General features: G+C 32.0%; 1 protein-coding gene across 2 annotated transcripts in view; it reads left to right on the forward strand.

Moving 5' to 3' along the window:
- LOC127724637 (uncharacterized) overlaps positions 1 to 15600 on the forward strand; it is a 640225-nt gene that overhangs the window by 538254 nt on the left and 86371 nt on the right. The window lies entirely within an intron of this gene.

Raw genomic sequence — 15600 nt, forward strand, 5'->3', positions numbered from 1 at the left:
GTCTGTCTATTATTCTGTCCTGTGATCATTTGTCATTGTAATATTGTAGAATTATCTAACAATGTTTTAATGCTGTTTTAGCTTAAATACATTACAAGTAAATCATGCATTTTATAAATAACAAAGAACAGATTAGATATTTTCACATCAGCATTCAAAATGTTCCTGGTCTGAATTTTTTGGAGCAAGGAAGTGTATTTTCATATTTTCAATAGACATTTTTAGCTCACCTGGCCAAAAGACCAGGTGAGCATTTCTCATCACTTGGCTTCCGTCCTCCATGGTCATTAACTTTTTCAGAAAAATTCTCCTCTACTTGCCAAATTAAACCAAACTTAGCCACAATCATCATTAGGGTATCTTAAACTAGTACACATTTTTGTTTAGGGGCCAGCTGAAGGCTGCCTCCAGGTGAGGGATTTTCTCGCTGTGTTGAAGACCCATTGTTGGCCTTCAGCTGTTTTCTGCTCTTTGGTCGAGTTGTTGTCTCTTTTACACATTCCCCATTCCCATTCTCAATTTTATCTGGTATAAAAAATGTGTCCTATGAGTCTAACCCTACCTTCTAACCAAGATGGCCCACATGGCTAAAAATAGAACAGTAGGGTAAAAAAATAGTTTTGTCTCTTAAAAACCACTATGAATAGAGAAAATCTGACAAGGGCAGAAATGTTCAGAATGTTGAGATGGACCTGCTGTCCAGTTACGACTTCTTGTAGGAGTTATTGTACTTAGATATCAAATTTTACCAATTTTTATACGACTGCAAAAAATTTGCGTTAGTATAATGCTATGATGTCGTTGTCGTTGTCCAAATTTGGTTTCCGGACAATACCTTTAGTTGAAGTGAATGGATCTCTTTGAAATTTTACCAGAAGGTTCAATACCACAAAAGGAAGGTAGGGATTGATTTTGGGGGTTATGGTACCAACAGATTAGGAATTAGGGGTCAAAAAGGGGCCAAAAACAAGCAGTTTTGTTGTTTCCGGACAATTACTTGTGTTTAGTGTATGGAGCTCTCTGAAATTGTACCATAAGGTTCCATATCACAAAGGGAAGGCTGTGATTGGGTTTGAGGGAATTGCCCCAAACATTCAGGAATTAGGGGCAAAAAAGGGGCCAAAAACAAGCATTTTTCTAGTTTCCAGACAATAACTTGTGTTTTAGTGTATGGATCTCTCTGAAATTGTACTACAAGGTTCCATATCACAAAGGGAAGGCTGGGATTGAGTTTGGGGTAATTGCCCTAAACATTTAGAAATTAGGGGCAAAAAAGGGGCCAAAAACAAGCATTTTTCTAGTTTCCAGACAATAACTTGTGTTAAAGTTTATGGAACTCTCTGAAATTGTACATTTTTCCTGAAAAGATAATAATCTTAAAAATTTTTAAAAAAATTTTGAGGTGGGTTCAAAAAGTTTGGGGGGTGGGTATTTTTTTCCAAATTTTTTTGGGGGTTCATATTTTTTTTCTTCAATATTTTTGAAATTTCAAACTATTTGAAATTTTTTTTTTTGGGGGGGGGATTTTTTTTTTACTTTTTTTAGGGGTCTCATACTTTTTTTCTTCAAGATTTTTCAAAATTTCAAATGTTTTCAAAAAAAAAATTTGAGGGGGGGGGCAAATTTTTTTGGGGGATTTTTTTTTTCATAATTTTTTGGGTTTTTTTCCCCCAAAATTTTCCATTTTTACATTGATTATTTCTGATTTATATATAAAAGCAACAAATACTGATATGGCAAGAGATACACACCAAACAGGGTGTGTAAATTATTATATATAACAGATTAAATAAGTATTGTGCAACAGCACAGTATTGCACAATAGCACAGTATTACGCAATAGCACAGTATTGTGCAATAGCAAGAAATCTTGAATTGAAAATAAATACAAATCTTTTAACCAATTTCAATGGAAGATTAATTTAAAGTCTTTAATTTTTGGGAGTTCTAACCTTGTATTACTATTTTGGATATTGGGCTCCATTTTTTAATTGGTCTACATTGAGGTCCAAAGGGTCCAAAATTAAACTTTGTTTGATTTCATCAAAAACTGAATAATTGCGGCTCTATGATATGCTGAATCTTATTGTGCATTAATAGATTCTTTATTTTGGGCCCTGTTTTCAAATAAGTCCATATTAAGGTTTGACGGGTCCAAAATTAAACTTTGTTTGATTTCAACTAAAATTAGATTTTTGGTGTTTTTTTATATGCTGAATCTAACCATGTTGTTAGATTTTGGATATTCGACCATACTAGGTAAACTACATATGTCCCATTTCAAATTTTTAAGATCTTTGACCACATTTATTTTGTGTCAGAAACCTATATTATGTCAAAAATTTGATCACAATCCAAATTTAGACAGTATCAAGCTTGAATATTGTGTCCAAACTTTCCCCAACTGTTCAGGGTACGACTTCAGCGGTCGTATCAGGCTGCGCTCGGCGAAGCATTTTATTAATTTTTGCTTATTATTTTGAAAACTATAATAGATAGAGAGAAACTTTGATAAGGAAAAATTATCAGAAAGGCCGAAATGGTCATACAACTCCTTATTTGAGTTATTGCCCTTTAAAGGTAAAATTCGCAATTTTTGACTTATCATCCTATTATGTTCATAATAACATAAAAAACACATCACCAAGTTTTATCTAGATATGAACACTAATAAAGAAGAAAATTGGAAATTATTAATTTCTTTATTGGAATTTACCAGTGTATTGTGACGTACTTTTAAACTGTGGCATGCCGGGAGTGGAATTAATATCAATTAAAGTCTTGTTCGTTAATCACATAATAAAGCAATTTAAAGCACATCAATGACTGTTTTGCACAGCTATTAACCAACTCATAACAAAAATAATAAAACGAACAGCCGTGCAACTTTTTAAATTCTTATGGTAACGGCAGATATATATTTTATGGATTTCTGATAAGCTTATAGTAATAAAAGTGAATCGTACAATAATATTTTTTTGAAAAAAAAATTTTCCGACCGATATGTTGAACAAACATATATAACTGATAATGTGATGACAATGAATGTATGTCAATTTCTGACCTTTTAATTTAGTCTAGCAAACATTTCCCCGCTCGGACTGTGTAAATACAATGTGTGTAGTACTAGTATAGTCTGACACTACCTGGTGAAGGGGTGGTTAAATTCTCGGTAAATAAAAGATCAGCATTCTGTAAATCTATTCTTTTGATTTAGCCTCTAGGGTTCACCATTCGAGGTGTGAATAACATCTTGTAAGGATGATAAGAGAGAAGTGCGAGTTTAAGACACAAAAATTAAAGAAGAAATTAAATCATTTGGGGGAGGAAGATGATGGCAAAATACCTGGATCGTCGTGGTATATTTTTATATATATTTTGCGTAAACTCAGTTTTAGATAAATTATGCTGGATTAATATTTTATTGTGATAATAAAATACCAAATTAATCATAATTGAATAATTTTGTAATGAAAATGGCCCTCAAAAAGGAGTGTATGAACTATTATATATAAAGAAATGTATGAAATGTGCTAAGAAGATTATCAATTGCATTTACCCACCAGGCATTTCAACGTTGATACAACGTTGAATCAACGTTAATCTGTAAAGTTGAAAAGACGTTGAATTAACTGTTGGTTTTGAAAGGCGAAACAACGTTGAATATCTGACATTGAAACAACGTTATATTTTCAACATTGTATCAACGTTGATATTTCGGTGAATATAGGTTGAAACCTAACATTGAAACAACGTCACCCGAATAATGCAACAACATTGATTCATGTTTAAATAAGCAATTCGTTGCTTGTTTTTGGTTCATCTGTCATATTTGTTTGTCGTTTAGGCGGTTGGTTTTTCTCGTTTGAATTGTTTAAAACAAATTGTGTCCGGGTCTTCTATCGCGGACTATACAGTGTGGTGTTTGCTTATTGTTGAAGGCCGTTTAGTTACCTCCATGTCCATTAGACTCTGGTGGATATTTGTCTCATTGACAATCATACCCCATCTCCTTATATCTATAATACTTAGTAACCACAAAAGATATCGAAGCCACATGACTCAGCAAGATTTGAAACAAAACAGTACAACAGATGTCAAGTTATGAAAAAAGCTCATATAGCCAAAAAGTGATCTGGTAAATGAATACAAATAATCTCTTAGTCATTTTTAATAGTTTCTTGAAAATGAATTGTATTCTCTAAACTCCTCCAACCATATCTAGTGCATGATCCTTCTTTAATTTAGCTTCTGTTATTTTTGTGTAGGCATACATTACTCTTTCTGAAAAAAACAACCACAAATAAAAAATATAAATATTTTGTAAACAAGTTAACAATAGTTAACAATTACGTGGAACGTCAAAGGCAGGGAATAAAATGTTATATAAGGCCAGATTTTTATATAAATTTACTGGTTTACATAAACGCTGATCCTTTTTTACATTTTTTCGCTCCTGTACACAAAGCAATGCCACCTATCTCGAGCACCAGGATCTATTGTACAAATGCCACCTATTTCGAGCACCAGGATCTATTGTAACAATGCCACCCATCTCGAGCACCAGGATCTATTGTAACAATGCCACAAATCTCGAGCACCAGGTTCTATTGTTAAAATGCCACCTATCTCGAGCACCAGGATCTATTGTACAAATGCCACATATTTCAAGCACCAGGATCTGTTGTAACAATGCCACCCATCTCGGGCACCAGGATCTATTGTAACAATGCCACCAATCTTGAGCACCAGGATCTATTGTAACAATGCCACCCATCTCGAGCACCAGGATCTATTGTACGAATGCCACCTATTTCAAACATCAGAATCTGTTGTAACAATGCCACCCATCTCGCGCACCAGGATCTATTGTTAAAATGCCACCTATCTCGAGAACCAGGATCTATTGTTACAATGCCACATATTTCAAGCACCAGGATCTGTTGTAACAATGCCACCTATCTCGAACACCAGGATCTATTGTACGAATGCCACCTATTTCGAGCACCAGAATCTGTTGTAACAATGCCACCCATCTCGGGCACCAGGATCTATTGTTAAAATGCCACCTATCTCGAGAACCAGGATCTATTGTTACAATGCCACATATTTCAAACACCAGGATCTGTTGTAACAATGCCACCTATCTCGAGCACCAAGATCTATTGTAACAATGCCACCCATCTCGAGCACCAGGATCTATTGTAACAATACCACCCATCTCGAGCACCAGGATCTATTGTAACAATGCCACCCATCTCGGGCACAATTATCTATTGCTAAAATGCCACCCATCTCAAGCACAAGGATCTATTGCAGAGGGTTTTGTTTTAAATTTGATATGCATAAAAAAAATATTAATACAATTCGAATCAAATGTCTTTATTCCTAATCAAAGGGCCAATATAGAGAATATAAATCAACACAAATCACAAAGTTCATGCAGTATCAACACAAACAACACTTGAACACATGCAATCTAACATACATACTGATTATTAAAATTTATTTTTAAAAAATACATACCTTGACAGAATTTACCTATATCATCAAACCTTTTTTTTCTAAGTTACTGTTCTGTCCCTTATACCTGTGCAAAAAATAAGAATAACATCATGATCATCATCGCCAAGCCAAGCAATATTTCAAATTAGTAAAATACGATCGAAAAATAAAAAGAAATCATTAACATTTCAGAGCATAGTTGATAATAATTAAAATAGTGTGATTATGGATGACGGGTTAAAATTTTAGATAAAAAAGGGGGAGATGATAATCTTACTTTGCAAAAGTTCCTTTTCTTTAACAAATCAGCAGTAAATAACTAAAATGAACTGTATGTAGGCTGAGTATGGTGTTTCCAGATTATATAGATGTACATAAATGTACACACTGAAGTCAATGATGATATCTTTACAACATACACTATGGCGAGATTTACAAAATATACACGTTTGTGCATTTATAATCTCCCAATGTTAACATCACACAAGCATAAAAAGGCGGTCACACACGTGCGGTCACACATTAATCAGCATCATGTCTTGTGATAATTTTATCAATAGATTATTGGGAGTGCTAATCCTCGTGTATCAGTTGTGTAGATGCCGCACTTTCACATGCTGTGTCTTATCTTTGATTAAAATATTTCCGGATAATAACAAATTAGATAGTAGCATATTTCGATGAATGATAATTTAAAATTGTACACTTTTATGATTTTGATAAACGTCCCGGTTTTGGAATATTCCCAATTTTACTAGATATTGAACAAAAATGAATGAAAGGAAACATTGATTACAATTTTCCATAGCAAAATCCTTATTTATGAACTTTTGTTGATTACAATAACAAAGGATGTACAACTATAATGATTCACCTTTAACGCTGATGGTGAATAATTTTTTACACCGATGCATACAATTTTTTTTTCTGGACGAACCTCCATCGTCGACATGTCAACCAACATTTAACGTTGAAACAACATATTTATTTCAACCTAACTTCAACATTGAAAATTCAAATAAAATTCAACGTTGAATCAATTTACTTTCTGCAACAAAACTTCGACGTTGCTGTTACAACGTTGAAACAACGTTGAAGCAACGTCATGACGGAATATCAACCACATTTCAACGTTGAAATGACGTTGCGTGCCGGATGGGTATATATGTGTTTAATTTACTTTATTTACGGGAATTCTTTTACTCTACCACAATTCTTTCACTTGCATTAAAATCTGATGATGTATATTTAAAATGCCACCAGGTTAAAAAATCGAAAACTATCTAAATTGTAAAGTTTTCAATGAAAAAATACAACAGTACAACTTGCATGATTTTTCGGTATTCTGTATAACTATTCTTTTGATTTTTATCCAAGTGCATATAAACCTCTAGGGTACACCGTTCCAGATGTGTCAATGTCAATACGAATAAATAATAAGACACAAGTGCAAGTATAATACACATACATGTATATAAACAACAAAAATTTGATATTTAGGGGGGAGACAGGGTGGCAAATACATTGACTTCCTTGGAATATTTTATTATCTTTTGCGTATGCTCCATTGTAAATTATGTAATAAATCATGAAATATTTAACATGTATTTCACAGAATGATAAATGGGGAAATTAAAGATGTATAGAAAAGGACAAAATAGCATTGACATAATTTGGTACCTCCGAATCTCTTATCGCTAACCCTATCGGAATGCTCTAATCCAAATATTTGAAAATTGCTGTGTAAAATTTTTTAATATTGGTGTATTAGATCTGTAACATGGTGCATTCGAAATGAGTATCGTACCTAGAGCGGTTTCACCCGGACTCTCAGTTAAAAACTCTTGTAAAGATCCAAATAATTACTTTTTAACAGAATGTCAATAACCCGGTTATTTCAATAATGGAATAAAGTATAAATACAAGCTTATTAGATAACTAAGGTTTCCTTTATTCTGAAATGTTCAAGAAAACAATTTGTGATCAAAAGTAGTCAATTTTGCTCATATGATTAACTTTTATTCACTTTGTTGTATTTATATGAATTGGGGCGTATTTTTTTCATAAGCAGATTTATGTATGGTTGCTAAAATTGTCTGTTGACTTTGTCGTGGCTAATAGCACATGTACAATCGTAAGACATTTATATATATAGAAAGAAAAGTGGCTCAATGCTTTTAGCTTACAAGCTACATGTAGTAAATACAATACACCTTTTTCTATTTGACATGCAATTTACTAAAAAGTGAAGTGCTAAATAGTGATATAGGAAAGTGGGACACTCACTCATTTAACAATAAATAAACAGAAAATGTTCAAATGTCTGTTGACCTGCACAGAACGATGGACCGTATAGCATACACGGAAAAGTATAGTTAAAATAACAAAAACAGAATAAAGAACTATGCTGCTGTCTTTGTCGTGGCTAGTAGCGTTTATATATATACACTGTGATCGTTTTCACTTTGACGTGCAATAACTAAAATGTGAAGCACTAATAAATGATAAAGGAAAGTGTGACGCTCTCGCGGTAACATGAAATATACAGAAAATGGGGTCATTGTTTGTTGACCTGCATAACACAGAATGACGGACCGTTCAACACACAGAAAAGTTAATAATGGAAGTAAATAAACAGGACAAACGTAGCTGAATAAAAAGCCACACTTTAGATTTAGGAAAATTTTATTTGATTGACAAATACAATTTTGTATTTTTATCAAAATATCTCCGTTAGAAACAAAATTTAGTTGTTAAAAAACAATTTTGCTAAAATAATTGCTAAGAAAACAAGCTGTCAAATTGGCTTCATGGTGCCCACAACTATATGCCTTGTACGATTTAACAATGTAAATGGAAAATTTCCAAAACTTTAAAATGAATATTTCTATAGAAAAAGAAATAATTTTAAAATGTTTCTCTTATACATGTATTTTCAAACAATTGTAATGTTAATTGCAACGTATTGGTCTGCACCAGTGACTTTCTATCCGTTTACCAAAGGTGGACTTGCTAAAATGTGTGTTCAAAATGCATATGTTTCTGTGCTCTACGGTCAAATATCAAATGTAAATTGAAATTTATATGAAATTAACAAAATGTCCATAATTATTATGAACATTGAGTAAATTATACTATTTTTTGGGGTAAAAATTGAACAGTTAGAAAATTTGAAAATATAGGCTTTCTCATCTTATCTTCAGCTGGTGGATCTCATAATAATCATAAATTTCGTTCTTTATACATTCCATTAATATATAGACACTGTCTTAAATAAACTGTACCGTACACGCTCAATTTGATATTTGTATGATTTCATTATTCATATCTTGTATATTACTATCAGCGTCGGAAAGATGTACAGATAGGATGTATATTACATCTGGCAGCATTTGGTATGGCAAGTTTTACCTGTGCACACCTGGTTCACTCAGCAGGGAAGCGATCATGCATGGATACCCGCATTGTATAATGGTATGCCCGCCAGAATACCCGAATGTGTAACTTTGACATGACCTCTGGCATTAATCCATGCGGATTGTCAAATAAACAAAGAACCCAGAATGAATAAATATATTACATAGAAAGTTGTTAAACCAGAAACACATCAACATCATATTGACACGGAATGAAACTAGTATGCCATGCTTGTTTTGGGACTTTGTGGTATTTAGATATCACGTCATTATTTGTATCAAGATGGCTGCATGTTAAAAATGGATAGCCAGATTTAAAAATCCAATTTGATCACATATTTAGGAGAATAAAACAATAATATTAATGCAAATATGCATATTCATATTACATAAACATAATATAAAATTTTGATTTTTTTTGCGAAGTTTCCCTTTAATAACGATTTTTACCATTTTTTCACATTTTTGATTAATATCTTACAAAAATCTCCTCCTCTGAAACAACTGGGTCAAATTTACCAAACTTGGTCACAATCATCATTAGGGTATCTAGTTTATATAAATGTGTCCAATGACCCCACCTGTCAATCAAAACGGTTGATTTGGCTAAAAATAGAACATAGGGGTAAAATGCAAGTTTTGTCTTGATTTCTTAAAACCACTTTGGATGGAGAAAATCTGAAAGGGGAATAAACGTTCAGAAGGTTGAGATCTATCTGATGTCCATTTATGTCAAAACTGTCAGACGACTTCTTATAGAAGTTAATGCCACTAATGTCATTTTTTTTTCATTTTTGATGATTATTTTGAAAACTCTAATTGATAGAAAGAATCTTTATTCCAGAAAAGTGATCAGCAAGACAAGATCTATTAATAAGCCTAATGGCTGAAATGGTCAGATGACTCCTTATTGGAGTTATTGCTCTTTGATGAAGGTTTTTACCAATGTTTTGCGTTTTTGACTTATATCTTAAAAACTATAATAGATTGATAGAAACTATAAATAGCCAAAATTATCAACAAGACTAATAGCCAAAATAATCAACAAGACTAATAGCCAAAATAATCAACAAGACAAGATCTACAAATAAGCCACATTGCTGAAATCTTCAGTCGACTCGGTTTTTGAGTAATTGCCCTTTACTGTGAACAGGGAAATTTTCGCGGTAGTTTTATTTTCGCTATTTTTGCGGTAACAGTTGAAACTCGAAAATAAAACGAACACGACTATTTCAAGGAAATTCGAACACAAATATGAAGACCATACATGAACTTATGTCAATAGGATATGTAGATGGCTAATTTAAAACATCGGTTTTACAGACAACAGATCTATACTGCAAAACAAAACTTTATTTCTAAAGGAAAGTCAGTGTTAGATATCAAAACTTTATCAGTAGGATCTGGAAATTTTTTCACACAATTTCGACATTTTGAGATGTCTTAAAAGTTGGTGCCCTTTTTCAAATTGTCGATATCGAATGGTCACTAGATTCATAGCACTAACGAACTTGTATTGGCTGTTTCATCGCATTTACTTCGTGAATTTTCTTACCTTTTTACTCAAAACGTTCAAAACAGTTTAGAGAAGGCAACAGTTTGAATTTGAAATCATTTTAATGACACAAAATGGTTAATTTCTCAGACATCGCTAACGTTTTTTTCGATTTTAGACAAAATTTTAAACCGTAAGTTTTGCGACAATTCTAAAGTACGATTAATTCTGGATTCATTTCCGGGATTTGTTTTGTTTATCAAATTGACAGGAAATCACCTGGTTTTAAATTTTATTACCTTCGAAAGTGTTTGAATATAATAGATATTAGTTGCACTCGTTTAATTAAGCATGAAATCATTTTGCATTTTACGATTAAGTGTCCTATCTGCGGAAGACAATTTCACGCATACGTATTACATAGTAAATAAAGCACATGTGTTACTCGTGAAAAACTACTTTTTTCTACGTAAATTAAATTAAGTTTTAATTTTCAAATGAGAATTATTGATTGTCTTTGCTGAAAAGTAATTAAATGATGAATACAGTTGTCATGGAATTTTAATTTCTTTATGATATTAGTTTTGAGCTTGTGATCGATCATTGTCAGGTTTGAATTCAAAACACAGGTAAAAAGTGATTAGCGATCATTAGCCAATATTTCCCGGAGGCATGATATAGTTATAAGAAGGGCCCTCGGGATTATCAAACTATACTGAAGTGGCAGTTTTATTACAGGAAAGGAAAAGTGAAAATGGCGATTAAGAATCCCAATCCCAATGAAATGACCAAAACTATTTCTGTAAAAAAAAAAATTTGTCCTAAATCCCAATTTTTCGTTTAGGACAAATAGCTTGCAGCTTAGGGCATGACTGGCAAATATGACCGTTTCCGGATCCTTGCTCATAATAGTCCTAATTAATCCAAGTGGACATTACGTATATTGATAAATAAACAACTATCTTTACAGTTATTTATGTAAGTGACACCTGTCAATCAGTTTTAAATTGATTACCAATTGTATCTGCTGCACAGATCAATCAGATTAAAATATTAACTAACAAGCAGTAATTCTGTCAGCATTTAATTCTTTCTTAATTAGGTCATTCCTCTTTGTTTATTGTGATTGTGTTTTTACAAGCAAACATGACTAATAGTTTTAAATGTGAACTGACAAAAAGGAATTTTGATTGGTTTTATCACTTGATTTAAATACATTTATTAACACTATACAGTTTCCAAATCATTGATGAAAAAACTTATGTAGGACATCGACTGGGACATTGCGAATTCAAAATGGCGCGAATCTAGATTTTGTTGGTAAATCACAAAAAAAGACAGCTCTAAAATTTCCCAGTTCACAGTAATAAATTTTTTTTTTCCATTTTACAGCATTTTTGCCTATTATCTTGATCATTAGAATAGAAAGATAGAAACTTGAATAGCAAAAACGATTAGCAAGACAAGATCTTCAAATAAGCCATATTGCTGAAATCTCCAGTCAACTCGTTATTGGAGTTATTGCCCTTTAAAGATGATTTTTACCATTTTTTTTAGATTTGCCTATTATCTTGAAAAGTATAATAGATTCAATAGTAGATAGAATCTTTAAAAAGCAAAAAAGATCAGCAGGACAAGATCTACAAATAAGTCAACATTGGCTAGAGGTATAATAATAATAATAATAATAATAATAATTCTTTATTTAAAGAGGGTTACACAGTAAGCTATAAAACTAATCTTCCCTGAGGCCCTCATGAAATACAATGAAATAAAACAAACAATTACAAAATATCAAACAAAGACACATATATGAAAAAATGAAATAAAAAATTGTTATGAAATATACAATTTTCAAAACAGGTAAAAATTACAAATTCATATAGTATTGGCATCATTCAAATTACCTCAACAATATCTTAAGTTTGAGTAAGTGTGTGAAAATTATTTTACATATAAAATAACACTGCTTCTTAATGTTCCAACAAGTAATTTTTTAAATCTTTTTTGAATGAGCTTGTACTTGAGGTTGATTTTTTCAGGGATGTTGGTAAGTTATTCCTTAAAATAGATCCTGAATATATAAAAGATTTCTTATACAGCTATGTTTTGGCTTTTGGAACTTGTAAATTTTTGCAAGACGCATTCCTCAAACAATATTGGTTTATTTCTGGCATTTCTTTAAATTTTTCAGTGAGATATACAGGGGCTTCGTTCTTAAGGCATTTCTGCATCAAAACAGATTTGTGGTATGAGATTCTGTTCTCTACTGTCATCCACCCAAGCTGTTTAAACAGTGGAGCTGATGATGAAAATGGATCAGCATCTAAAATAAGTCTTGCAGCCCTTTTCTGCAATTTTATTATTCTGACTAGCTCATTTTTAGCACAACCACTCCAAATAATACAACAATAATCTATCAGTGGGAGAATATAGCCATTATAAAACAATTTTCTTGAATCAATATTTAGAAATTTCTTGAATTTAGAGAGTAAATGAAGTCTGGATGATATTGATGAACATAAGTAATTAACATGGCCTGTCCAGGACAGAGTAGAGTCAATTCTAACACCTAAAAGTTTTTCAATTGATGATTTTTGAAGAATATTATTCTCAATAGTTAGAACTGGTTCTGCTTGATTTAAACGCAGCCTTTGTCTTGTACCTATAACCATACATTTAGTCTTATCTGAATTTATGAACATGTTATTTTTATGACACCATTTTTCAACACATTGGAGATCATCTTGTACTTTTAATTGCATATCAGCAATACTCTTTCCTGATGTATGCATAGTTGTGTTATCAGCATACAAGTCTGTATGGCAGTTTTTGATGTGTAATGGAAGGTCATTTATGTACAAAACAAACAAAATGGGACCAAGTATTGAGCCCTGTGGAACACCAAAATTTATAAACTTTTTATCAGAAAACTGATTATTTATATGGACTTGCTGTGTTCTTTCACTCAAATATGATTTAAAAAAATCAACAGTATCTTCATGGAAGCCATAAATTTGAAGTTTTTTACATAAAATTTCATGATCAACAACATCAAAAGCTTTCTTAAAATCCAGGAGGACTGCCAAATTGATATTTCCATTATTCATTTCATGTAGCCATTTATCAATGGTATTAATTAGGGCAGTTTGACATGAATGGTTAGGTCTAAAATCAGACTGGGAAGGGTGTAAAATTTGAAACTTTGTCAAATAATTATACAGATGTTTAGATACATGTCTCTCTATTAATTTTGATAATGTTGGCAAAACAGATATTGGTCTGTAATTGCTAGCTACGTTTTTTTCACCAGATTTGAAAATTGGAGCTACCTTGGCATTTTTTTAAACAGATGGATAAATACCAGTATCAATCATTCGATTAAAAATGTATGTTAAGGAAGATGCTATGAAAGGAGCACTCAGTTTTAAAATTTTTGGACCTATATTGTCAGAACCAGAAGATGTCTTAACATCTAGTTTAATTATTTCATCAAATAGTTCTGAAACTTTTACTGGAGGAATGATAAACTTGTTGTGCCTTTTTTTTAAGAATTTCATTTGTACATAGTTTGTCAGAGTATTAAAATTTGAGTTACTTGGTGCCCTGCTATGCCTTAATTTTTCAACACATGAGGTGAAATAATTATTGAATTCATTAGCAATTTCTTTATGATCTGTAGTTATATGGTCTCCGGTTGCAATAAGTTCATGTGGTTTTGATGGATTAGATGGATTTAGACTGTGAATACATTTCCATAGTGTTTTAGAATCTTTTGAGTCTTTTATCATATCATTGTAATATTTCTGTTTAGATGTATCAATAATATGTTTTGTTCTGTTTCTCCAGAATCTATATTCAGCCCACATTCCCAGTGAATTATATTTATCTCTCATTTTTCTTGCATGAGATTTCTTTATTGTACCATTCTGGCTGTCGGTCTTTTTGTACCCTCTTTTTCACAATAGGGGCATGTTTATTTAAAATGTTATTAAAAATGTTGTACCAAATTTCAATACAAACAGATGGGTCATTTTCAAATTCAATATGTTGAAAAGGTGCACTTTTTAAATCTTTTAAATAATTTTGCTCATTAAAAGTCTTAAAATTTCTATAAGTGATTGTTGAATGAGTATGTTTTTTTATCATACATTTTCTCTTGTCTTGTCATGCATATTGGATAGTGATCACTGATAGAATATTTAGAAAAATGAGCCTCTTTAACAATGCTTAAATGGGTGACATATATATGGTCAATTAAAGTTTTTGATTCATTTGTTACTCTGGTTGGTTCCTTAATTAACTGTTGAAAGTTATAAGTTTCTAGAGCGTTTAACCATCTTTGTGGTATTTTATTGGGTTGTAAACAATTTATGTTAAAATCTCCCATAAGAATTTATGGGAGACGGACGGAGTGCAAACCTAAAGTCCGCTTCAACTTCGTCGGTAGGGGACTAATATAAAAAAAATTATAGAAATAAAGTATAGGGGGAGGGTTGAGATATCACAAAACATGTTTAACCCGCTGCATTTTTGTGCCTGTCCTAAGTCAGGAATCTCTGGCCTTTGTAAGTCTTGTATGTTTTTTTTTTTTTATTAGTCCCCTACCGACGTTGTTGAAGGGGACTTTAGGTTTGCACTCCGTCCGTCTGTCCATCCTTAAGTCTGCCAAATCAGTTTTCCACACTTTTTTTCTTCATGCTTGAAGATATTAATTTGATATTTGGTGTATTGTTTTATCATGACAAGTTACAGATCAAGTTCCAATTTTGTTCCGGTCTGATGATTTTGTGCAGAGTTATGGTCCTTTGACTTAAAAAAACACTAAAATAATCAGTTTTCCACACTTTTTTTTGTCATTCTTGAAGATATTGATTTGATAATTGGTATATAGTTTTATCATGACAAGTTACAGATTAAATTTGAATTTTGTTCCGGTCTGATGATTATGTGCAGAGTTATGGTCCTTGGACTTAGAAAATTCACTCAAATAATAAGTTTTCTGTACTAATTTGGTCATGCTTGAAGATATTGATTTGAAAATTGATAAATAGTTTTATTATGACAAGTTACAGATCAAGTTAGAATTTTGTTCAGGTCTGATGATTTTTTGCAGAGTAATGGTCCTTGGACTAAGAAAATTCACTCAAATAATAAGTTTTCAGCACTTTTTTTGTCATGCTT

The sequence above is a fragment of the Mytilus californianus genome, unplaced genomic scaffold (genome assembly GCF_021869535.1).
Source record: "Mytilus californianus isolate M0D057914Y unplaced genomic scaffold, xbMytCali1.0.p SCAF_14, whole genome shotgun sequence".
Taxonomy (NCBI): domain Eukaryota; kingdom Metazoa; phylum Mollusca; class Bivalvia; order Mytilida; family Mytilidae; genus Mytilus; species Mytilus californianus.